Below are 11,573 nucleotides of genomic sequence, written 5' to 3' on the forward strand. Positions count from 1 at the left end.
TGTGTGTGTGGGGGGGGGCAGTGTTTTGGGCAGGAAGTTAGTTGGGAAACACAGTACTATTTTAGGGAATAGTGTCTCTAAAGGTCTGATTCTGGCTCTGCCACTAATCCATTTTCCATAGTGCCGCAGAATAATCTTTTAAAAGCAGATTTGATCTTGTCAGTTGCTGCTTCCCACTCCCTGTATGATAAGGCCTAAACTCCTTATTATGGCCATGTATACTCTGGTTTCTGCCTCATTCTCCTACTTATGTTCTACCACATTCTCCCTTTGTCTTTTGTGTCCAATTATATCAGCCTTTTTCAATTCACCCAGAGGACCTGTGCAACAATTTATTCCTCTCCCTGAAAAGTTATTCTGCTTCTCTCTCTTTAGCTTTTTATACTGTGACTCATATTCGATCTCAGCTCAAACATCCCTTACTTGAGGACACATCTGTCACCCCTCCAGATGAGATCAAAAGCTGCCATATTTGACCTGTGTTTGTCTTCTGCACTAGAGTAAACTTTTTGTTTATTATTGTTTCAGGGGCACCAGCTTAGTACATAGGTAGATAAATACTGATGGAATGGATGGATGCTTCTACAATTCCATGCAATCCAGGATTCCTTAATAAAGCAGTAAAATAGAAACAATCTAACGAATTTAAAGCCCTGTTCTTAACATTCAATCTTTCATCATGGTACAAATTCTACAGTTACTTGATGAGAAATATCCCAGGTTATTAGGAGTTCCTGATTATAGTAATTACCTCAAGTATTTCTAATAAGTCCTTCAAACTTTACATGGCCAAACAAAACTCTTGATATCCTCCCTTTTCCCCTCTTTAAATAATATATTCCTCTTCCAGAAATCCCTCTTAATGGCTCAGATCTTTGAGTTCAACCTTGGTTCCTTCTCTTCTTTCCTCTACCAAACCCAATCTATCAAAAAAGCATATTGGTTCTATCTTAAAAATACATGTGCAGTCTGACTCTTCTCACCTCCTCAGCTATCATCCCATTTCCAGCCACAACTATCTCTTACCTGCACAACTTCAATTGATAAGGAAAAAATCTATGTCCTTAGATGGCCAACTGAGCTGGCAAGGGAGTCACAGCCCCTGCCCCAGGGCTCTTCTGGGTTCTTCTCTCTGCTCTGCTTCCTGTGCTCACCAATCTGGGTTCCTCTCCCTGCCCTGCTTCACGCACGCACCAAGAGTGCCCAGTATGCAGAAGTAGAAGTGTATAAATTACCCCCTTTGTTTGTGCTCAGGCTCAGAACTGTGGGGATCACTCTCCTCTGAGCCTGCTGGTGTTAAATAAATCTCCTATCCTCCAAGATCTCGGAGTGCTGTTTTGTTCTTCCATTGGGCGATCCAGTCCAGGTTCTGGTTCACTGACTGGGAAACCCAACCATGCTGGACCATTGTTGCCACCAGTTTGGGGGCAACAGCGGGGCAGTGATGGAACGAGAGTTTGTAACAGAGAAGGCATGCCCTGCCTAATTTTCAGCAGTCTCCTGCCCAGTCACCTTGGGCCGGCTCTGCTCCGCTGTTCCCAGTGGACTCAAGGAGACTTGGCAGGTGAAGACCTGGTCCCAATGTCAGATTACAGTAAGGCCTGGGGCCCCAGGACCCAGATAGGCCCAGCCATTGGGGTGGAAGGGGAGCCTGATCATCTCCCAGAGACCTCTTAGAGGTCTCACAGGTAGGGTTTCCCAGGGAGGGAATGTAATAACTTCTGGAGTGAATGTCTGAGTGAATGTGCAGTCTGACCTGGCTTACTCAAGCAGACTGATTCTGTGACTCCACGGGCAGGCACCCTTATGGTCCCCAGAAGCTTATGGAGTCTGAGTGGGCCCGTCTTTGATTCCATCGTGAATGGCATACAGTCTATGGTGGCATCAGAATAGTTTCCAATCGTAAGTCACAATGCTGAGACTGCTACGGCTAAGTATCACCTAAACTCCTTTGGGACACGGCCAGATTCTGATTGGTCTCCTCAGGAGGCTGCCCCCCCCCTTTTGTCTGTCTCTGTGCCGCCGCACATGGGAACATCACCATGAAGTCAAGGCAGAGTAAACCTACAGTTCTAGAGACCATGATCAAAAATTTCCAGAAGGAGTTTTTGGGAGACCATGGAGTCGGGATGAACCCCAGCAAGTTGAGAACCCTATGTGAATTGGAATGGCCCACCTTTGATGTTGGGTGGCCTTCAGAAGGGACACTGGATGTACCAATGATTCGTCGAGTATGGCATCATAACAGGAGAACAAGGACACCCTGACCAGTTCCAGTACATTGACTCCTGGCTAGGAATTGCCCAGACCCTTCCCCCCTGGGTGCGATTCACTTGCAATAGGCAGGGACAGTCCAGGGTCTTAATAGCCTCATCCAAGTGACCTAAAGAAAATCAGCAAAAGCCCCAGACTCCACAAATCCTAGCCAGAGATCCCGAGGATGAACTGATCCTGCCCCCACCGTATGTATCCCCAAGACCATCTACACCTGGCCCTTCAGCTCCAGACACTCTGCTGCCATTGGTTTCACCAGTGCCTCCAGGCCCAGAGGGTCCACCAGCACCCCCAGGCCCAAAGGATCCACTTTCTCTAGGACCAGCAGCCAGGCTGCACCCCAGGCTTGGCACAATCGCCCTCCAAATGCCGGTATGAGAGACGCGGTCATCCGAGAGGCACGATGAAGATGGGACAGTCCAACCCTGCCGTTCCATGATGTATTATCAGCCCTTCTCCACCACCGACCTCCTCAACTGGAAACATAACACCCCATCCTACTCTGAGAAACTACAGGCCATGGTAGACCTCATGGAATCCCTCTTCCAGACTCATCGGCCAACCTGGGAAGACTGCCAACAGTTACTCTGCACCCTGTTTAACACAGAGCAAAGGAGGAGAACAATGAAAGGTGCATGGCAGTACCTAGAAGAGCATGCACCAGAGGGAGTCATCGATCCTGCTGCCTGGGCTAATACAGCTGCACCTGAAGAGCACCCAGCATGGGACTTCACCACAACTGAGGGACAAGCCCACATCTGCTGGTACCAGGAGTCCCTCCTCAGGGGAATCCAGGCAGGAGCTAGGAAACCCATGAACATGACTAAGGTATCCTCAGTCACTCAACAACCAGGGGAGTCCCCCAGGGACTACTACAAAAGACTATGTGAAGTCTACAGGATATACATTCCATTTGACCCCAAGGCACAGGAAAGCCAACAGATGGTAAACACCTCCTTAGTGGCTCAGGCTGCCCCAGACATCAGAAAAAACTTCAGAAACTAGAGGGTTTCGCCGGGATGAACATTACCCAGCTAATAGAGATTGCCAATAAGGTCTACATGAACAGGGAGGTCGCAGCCGAACAGGAAGTTGACAAAAAGATGAAAAAGAGTCAACCTCCTCGCTGCTGCCCTGAAAGAAAAGGACAACACAAAGGCAGGGACCACTGGGTGCAGAGAGATGGTCACCTTGTTGATGGCCTGCAGGTCTTGAACTGGTTGGACCATCGAAAGGGGGGAGACCCAGAACCCCCTTGGCAAGGGATCAATGTGCCTACTGTAAGGAGAAAGGGCACTGGAAAAACAAATGTCCCAACCGGGGAAAGGCTTAGAAGCCCAGCAGCTATAAAGAAGAACCCTAAGAGGAGGACCTCATAGGCCTTGCAGGAATGGACTCAGACTGAGAGGGACCAGGCTCTTTCCTCCTTGGTCCCCATGAGCCCACAGTCAGAATGAAGGTGGGGGGCCAACCAGTGACTTTTATGGTTGATACTGGGGCCAAGCCTTCTGTTGTCACCTCCCCAGTGGCCCCTTTCAGCAAAAGGACTGCGACTATCCTTGGGGCCACTGGGACGCAGGCGATACAACAGCCCTTTTGCCAGGCTTGCCAGTGTGAACTCGGGGGCCACAAGGTCTGACATGAATTCCTTTATCTGACTGATTGCCCCATCCCTTTCCTGGGCTGAGACATACTCTCTAAGCTTGGGGCTCAGATAACCTTTGAGCTCACCAGACACACTAGCCTCTGATTGAACCCAAGGCAAGAGGAGATGGCGTCTCTGGTACTAGCAATTACCATGCTGAGGGAAGAAGAATGGAGGTTATTCTGTGCCCAGGCCCAACCGAGCAGCCCACCAGAGTTCAGACTTGCCTTCCCTTCAGTATGGGCTGAGAACAACCCACCTGGACTAGCCTGGAATCGGGCCCCTATCATTGTTGAACTGATCCCAGGAGCCCAACCTCAGAGGCAAAGGCAATACCCCCTTCCACGAGAAGCTAAGATCGGCATCCAAGAACATCTGGCCAAATTCAAAGAAGTAGGTATTCTAGTCGAGGGCCAGTCAGCCTGGAATACCCCACTCCTGTCAGTCAAGAAGCCAGGAGGGGGATACCAACCAGTTCAAAACCTGTGGGCCATCAACAAGGTGACCATCTCTCTGCACCCAGTGGTTCCAAATCCATACACCCTCCTTGGCCAAATCCCAGGGTTGGCCAGATGGTTCACTTGCCTAGATTTGAAGGATGCCTTTTTCTGCCTCTGCTTAGCTCCCCAGAGCCAGCCACTGTTTGCCTTTGAATGGTCTGAACCTGATACAGGATGCCAGAAGCAACTGACTTGGATGTGCCTCCCACTGGGGTTTAAAAACTCACCAACCTTCTTTGGGGAAGCGATGGCTGTGGACCTCGCCAGCTTCCCAAGAAAGGCCATACGATGCACCCTCCTCCAGTATGTGGATGACCTGCTCCTTGTCAGTGACACACAAGAAGACTGCACAAAAGGCACAAAGGCCCTCCTACAGCTCCCGTCAGACTCAGTATAATGAGTCTCATGGAAGAAGGCACAAATCTGCCAACAAGTCCGATACCTTGGATTCCTCCTCACCTAAGGTAAGAGAGAACTAGGGCTGGAGAGAAAAAATGTCATCATCTCCCTGCCACAGCCCCAGACAAAAAGGGGCCAATGAGAATTTCTGGGGGCTGCAGGATTCTGCCACATCTGGATCCCTGGGTTCTCCTCAATAGCAAGACCCCTCTATGATCTTTTAGGGGGACCAGATTAAGAACCCCCTGCCTGGACTGAGGAAGCAGAAGCTGCCTTCACAGAGATAAAGACCACCCTAGGGCAGGCTCCAGCCCTGGGCCTACCAGATATAGAGAAACCCTTCAATCTCTTTGTACATGAAGAAGAAAAAATAGCACTTGGGGTACTCACCCAGACTGTTGGGCCCTGACAATGGCCAGTGGCATATCTGTCAAAGAAGCTGGACTCCGTGGCAGCAGGATGGCCACCATGCCTCAGGGTGCTGACAGCCTCAGTCCTACTCATCAAAGAGGCAGACAAGCTCACTTGGGACAAGAACTTAATGTCAAGATCCCTCACGCATTGTGTCCCTCATGAATGCACAGAGGCACCGCTTCCTTTCTGACTCTCAGGCTAGCACAATACCAAGGGCTCCTCTGCAAAAACCTGTGGGTCACCCTGGAAACAGTAAAGACATTAAACCCAGCAACCTTTCTTCCCACGGAAGAGGGGGAAACTGACCACGACTGTTCTGAGGTAACTGATGAGGTCTACAGAGCTATCCAGATCTGCAGGATCAAGCCATAAAGAATCCAGAGCTCACGCTGTTCAACGACAGCAGCAGTTACCTACAAGAGGCTGTCTGGAAAGTGGGTTATGCAGTAACCACAACCACTAAAGTCCTAGAAGCTAAGGCATTACCGGCTGGATGGTCAACTCAACGGGCTGAATTATATGCCTTAGTCTGAGCCCTCACCCTCGGTGAAGGCAAGCAACTCAACATCTTTTCTGACTCTTGGTATGCCTTTGCTACTATACATATACATGGGGCCATCTACAAGGAAAGGGGCCTCCTAACCGCTGCAGGAAAGTCTATCAAAAACAAGGAGGAGATACTTAGACTCCTTGAAGCCGCCCAGCTTCCAAAGGAAGTAGCAATCCTGCACTGTATGGGACACCAGAAAGGAGATGACGCCATAGCGTGGGGAAATCATCTGGCAGATGAAGCACCCAAGACTGCAGCTAGTGAGGACATGAACAGAGCCCCTTCCCTCACCATGGCCCTGACACACCTAGAAGAAGTCCCTCCTCCCAGTTACACTGAAAAGGAGAAAGAATGGGCCATGGCTGAGGAAGCCACCCTGACTGAAAAGGGATGCTGAATAATGCCAGATGGGCGCATCTTCATTCCAACAGCAACTGGAGGGGATCTAGTCAAGGAATACCACCAACTCACTCATCTGGGAAAAACTGCATTAGAGGACCTTCTCAAGAAGCACTACTACATCAGTCAGCTGCCAGCACTATGCCAAGCAACAAGTGAATGATGCCTAATGTGCTAATAATAATGCTTGGATCCACCGTGGCCCCCGCCAGGTGTCCAGAGTGTGGGAGCAACCCCCTTCCAGGATCTAGAGGTAAACTTCACAGATGTGCAGCCAAGCAGGGGGTTCAGATATCTTCAGTAATAGTATGCACATACTCTGGATGGATTGAAGCCTTCCCGACCAGGACAAAGCAAACCCGGGAGGTAGCTTTAAAGTCCTCTTGCTGGAAATCATGCCCCAGTTCAGCCTGCCATTAACAATCCATAGTGACAGTGGACATGCATTTGTAGCAGACATTGTACAGGTCTTGGCCAAATCTCTCAACATCACCTGGAGACTCCACACCGCTTACCGGCCCCAAAGTTCAGGAAAAGTAGAGTGAATGAATCGCACCCTCAAGGGAACCTTAGCAAAGTTTTACCTGGAGACTAACCTCTCACGGCTGGATCTACTACCCCTGGCTCTCCTGCATGCTCGCTGCATGCCTGGGACATTAGGTTTCTCCCCATTTGAATTAATATATGGACGGCTTCCCACATGCCTGGAGAGCCTTCCAGGAAACTTATATCAGGTTGGAGATAAAAAAATAAAGGAGCAGCTTCAGGCCCTGGGGCCACCCTAAATAAATTACAAAAGTACACCATTGAGAGGGCCCTAATCTCCTTAGGGTCTCAGGTACACTCCTTCCAGACAGGGGACTTAGTTTGGATCAAAGATTGGAAGAAAAACCCCCTTAAACCACAGTGGACAGGGCCCCACACTGTTGTTCTAACCACCCCTAATGCCCTCAAGGTATCAGGTGTCACCCCGTGGGTCCACCACTCAAGATTGAAGAAAGCTCATCATTTGGACAAGGAGCCACGCCAGTGGAGAGTCCAGCCTGACCTCAAGAACCCACTCCAGCTTCACCTTCGATGAGACCCCACCGATTGATGGACACCTGCTCATCGTGGTCCCTGGCTCTCATCGGCATGATTTCCCTCATCTTGGGAGTCAGACTCTACACTCTTGTCCCTCCTGACTGGACTTTCCCTCAAAGGCTTACTATTATCATTGCTTATTGGGTGACCCTAGGGTGTATTACTGCACTCACTTGTCCACAGGTTTCATCTGCTCCCGGGTTGGCCACAATGGCTTCCTCTACCTAAGGTCGTAGATCCCACTTTTACTAGCCCTCTGCTGTCTACTCCTGAGCACATGTCACCTTGATTTTCCTGGCCCCAGTCAGTCCTGGTCTTCTGCTACCTGGTGTGCTGTCACTGCCTCTAGCTTGCCCGTCCCAGCAAGGGGGGGCAAACTCTCATATCACCATTACTGGCAAATGGACTTTCCAGCTTATCCCCGTCAATCCTGCACCAGTGCTCCCACTGACTTCTTACACCTGGGATGGACACACCAAAGGTTGAACTCCACTTTGATGGATGCCAACTTCTTGATACCTCCTGGGAACCTCATAGATGATGTTCCTACCATGGCCCTCACTCAGGTTACTGGCTGGTAGATATCTACATCTGTGGGGGCGCTATGCCTCAACAGCCAAACACCTGCCCCCAGTTCTGCTCACAAGCCTGGGGATGCGAGTCCTGGGTGTCAACTTGGCCGGGAATGGAACAATGGTCCAATGGGTGGTGGAGCCTCAAACAGTGCAGTGACATCCAGATTTCCTTGTCACGCAACGCCACCCCATCTTCTTGCCCTAACAATCACTGTATACTGCTCACTCTCTGTCCTAGAACCCAATGCCACATCATGGGCCACAGGAATCCCTCTCCTGTTGGGCCAATATCACTCTATAGGGACCAATCCCATGGCCAAGTTGATGATTAAGTCTGTGTTCACCCCAAGCCTTGCAGTCAACCCTGAGTCAGACAGAAAATAACTTGCTCTGGTGTATCCGTGGGTGCCCCATCCACACAAAGCAAGCATCTATTGTGCAACTGTTAGGTATGATTAACGCCTCCCACCAAGCGCTTAACCACTCAAATCCACCCCTAGCATCTGACTGTTGGATCTGTATGAAGCCTGGTCCCATCCAATACCTAGGTGTCATCCTCAACCAGTCTACCGTGTCACCTCCCACCTTAGCACCGGGGACCTCAGATTATCCCTTTCTGGCTCTGGTACCACTGTATGGAAACTCTTCCTCTCCCGTCACAGGTCACAGTCAGGTCTGTGTGCCTAACAACACTTTTCTGGCTTGTGATCAAGGTGTATATATCTGCATCACCCCACACAATCAATCATGCATGTTTGTCAATCTCTTACCCAATCTTTCAGTCCTCCCTGGGAGCAATGCCCCACTTATGTGGAGACCTCCTAGCCGCCCCCAACATTCCCCTGTGGCCATGCCTCTTATCGTGAGCCTGCTGGCCACGTCAGGTGTTGCCCTCGGCGCCACCGGCGTTGGGATGTTTCAAGTTCAGTACCAGGGGCTAACTCAACAACTCACGGCGGATTTTGCCACCCTCACTCAATCAGCCCTGGCCCTGCAGTGCCAACTTGATTCACTGGCCTCAGTGGTCCTCCAAAACAGGCACGGGCTTGACTTGCTCATGGCCACGTAAGGGGGACTCTGCCTCTTCTTACAGGAGGAATGTTGTTTCTATGCTAATGAGTTGGAGGTGGTCCAAGAAACTCTGATCCAATTACAGGAACAAGTAAATCACCAGCGGGAAGTACTCCAGTGGACGACCTGGTGGGATTCCCTCTCACAGTGGTTCCCTTGGTTCACCCCCCTCATTGGCCCCCTCCTAATGCTCCTCCTCACAGCAGCATTTGGTCCTTGTAGTCTTAATGCCCTTACTAGGTTTATCACTGCTCAAATTGCTAAGATCAGACTCCAGTTGTTCCTTACTATCTCCCTTTAAAGAATGAAAATGATGCCCTCTAAACTAGGTGTTTAAAGGGACATGGAGGGGGAGGATGATAAGGAAAAATCTGTGTCTTAAGATGGCTGACTGAGCCAGCAAGGGAGTCCCAGCCCCTGCCCCTGCTCTTCTGGATTCTTCTCTCTGCTCTGCTTCCCGCTTGCGCCAGTCCGGGTTCCTCTCCCACTTCACGCATGTGCCAAGAGTGCCCAGTATGCAGAAGTAGAAGAGTATAAATTACTCCCTTTGTTTGTTCTCGGGGCTCAGACCTTTGGAGATCACTCTCCTCTGAGCCCACCAGCATTAAATAAATTTCCTATCCTCCAAGATCTCTGAGTGCCACTTGGTTCTTCTGTCAGGCGATCCAGTCCAGGTTCTGTAACACATTAAGTTCCTTACTGGTGTCCCTGTCTCTGATGTTGGGCTCCCTCAGTATGATTTTCACAGAATGGCCAATGTAATTTCTAAAAAAAATCATACGATAGGCCATATAATGCCCTTACTCAAACTTTCCTTTGCTTTCTTGGCTTGACTTTTCCCTTAATATAAAATTCTATTCTTTACCATCATTTCTTGCCTACAACTTTGCTCTCATCTCTTTCTACTTCTCTTCCCTCTCTTGATAATTTCCAGCCACAGTGATGGCCTCCTTATAATTCTTTAATCACACATTTAGTCTTACTTGAGGGCATTCATGCTTGCTGTTCCCTTTGCCTGAAATTATGTTCTTTATTCCATCACGTGTGACTCCTTAACATTTGGGTCACAGCTCAAAGACTGCACCCTGAAAAGGCCTTGTCTGATCACCTGATTGAAAAGATTCCCTCCAGCCCCATCACTATTCTCTATTTTATTATACCCAGCTTTGTTTTCATGATGGACTGCATAATTTGCATGATTGTGACTTTTTTTTTTTTCCTTTTTCCAAGAGAACATTTTGTTAAAATAAGTAACTAGATGTTGGTTTCCTGGCACCGGTCAGTCAGTTCCTTACTTAGAACTCATTGCATTTTTTTTTCTGGATATCATTTCCAATACTTACGTCTAAAATTCACATTCTCCAGCCATTTTATGGAAGGGCCTAGGAAGCCTCCATTTTCATTAAGCATTGGATTCCTAGACACTGAAGAGTGCCCTAGAAGCGGTTTCTATCAGGACCCTCTTTTGACCTTTATACCTGCTGGTACCGATTTGACCACTAGGTGGCACACATAAGATGCTAAGGCAATAAATGCGGGCTGATGGACTTGTGGAGGAGTCACAGGAAATCTGGAAATGAGTGTATAAAAGTCAAGGGCTGGTGAAATGTAGGTAATTTCCAAAAAAGGAATCACTAAAATGGATTATGGAATGACCACTTCTGTTTCCTCAGAATAATCAATGCAAAATTAAAAAAAAACCATTATACAGTAATTTAGCAATAATTGTAGAGATTGTAGGTTGCTTACCATGCTCTGGACTTTAGTTATATTAAAATTTTTAATGAATAGCTTGGTATATTACCATATTCCTCTTTGTTACTGGGGAGGAAAAATCTAGTTAAATGAGAGCTTCATTTGGATGAATCAAGATAAAATAAGAATTTTTATTTTATCAAAATAATAAATGTATATGGTAATATGTCAAATAGTACATAAATGTTTATAATAAATAGCAATAATCTTTTTTCCTCACTAGATTCCCCAGAGACAACTTAAAAAAAAAAAAAAAACTTTGTAAGGTCATTAGTTAAATAGCAAAATCACAAAATAGCTTTGACTAGAAAATATATTTCTTCAAGCTATATTAAAAAGCTGTGATCACCAAGACAGCATGGTACTGGCACAAAAACAGACATATAGACCAATGGAACAGAATAGAGAACCCAGATATGGGCCCTCAACTCTGTGGTCAAATAATCTTTGACAAAGCAGGAAAAAACATGCAATGGAAAAAAGACAGTCTCTTCAATAAATGGTGCTGGGAAAATTGGACAGCTATATACAGAAAAATGAAACTCGACCATTCTCTAACACCATACACAAAGATAAACTCAAAATGGATGAAAGACCTCAATGTGAGACAGGAATCCATCAAAATCCTAGAGGAGAACATAGGCAGTAACCTCTTTGACATCGGCCACAGCAACTTCTTTCAAGATTCATCTCCAAAGGCAAGAGAAACAAAAGCGAAAATGAACTTTTGGGACTTCATCAAGATAAAAAACTTCTGCACAGCAAAGGAAACAGTCAACAAAACAAAGAAGCAACCCACAGAATGGGAGAAGATATTTCAAATGACACTACAGACAAAAGGCTGATATCCAAGATCTATAAAGAACTTCTCAAACTCAACACCCCAAAAACAAATAATCAAGTCAAAA

Source organism: Leptonychotes weddellii, chromosome 14, assembly GCF_054177405.1.
Source record: "Leptonychotes weddellii isolate Sample4059 chromosome 14, ASM5417740v2, whole genome shotgun sequence".
Lineage (NCBI taxonomy): Eukaryota > Metazoa > Chordata > Mammalia > Carnivora > Phocidae > Leptonychotes > Leptonychotes weddellii.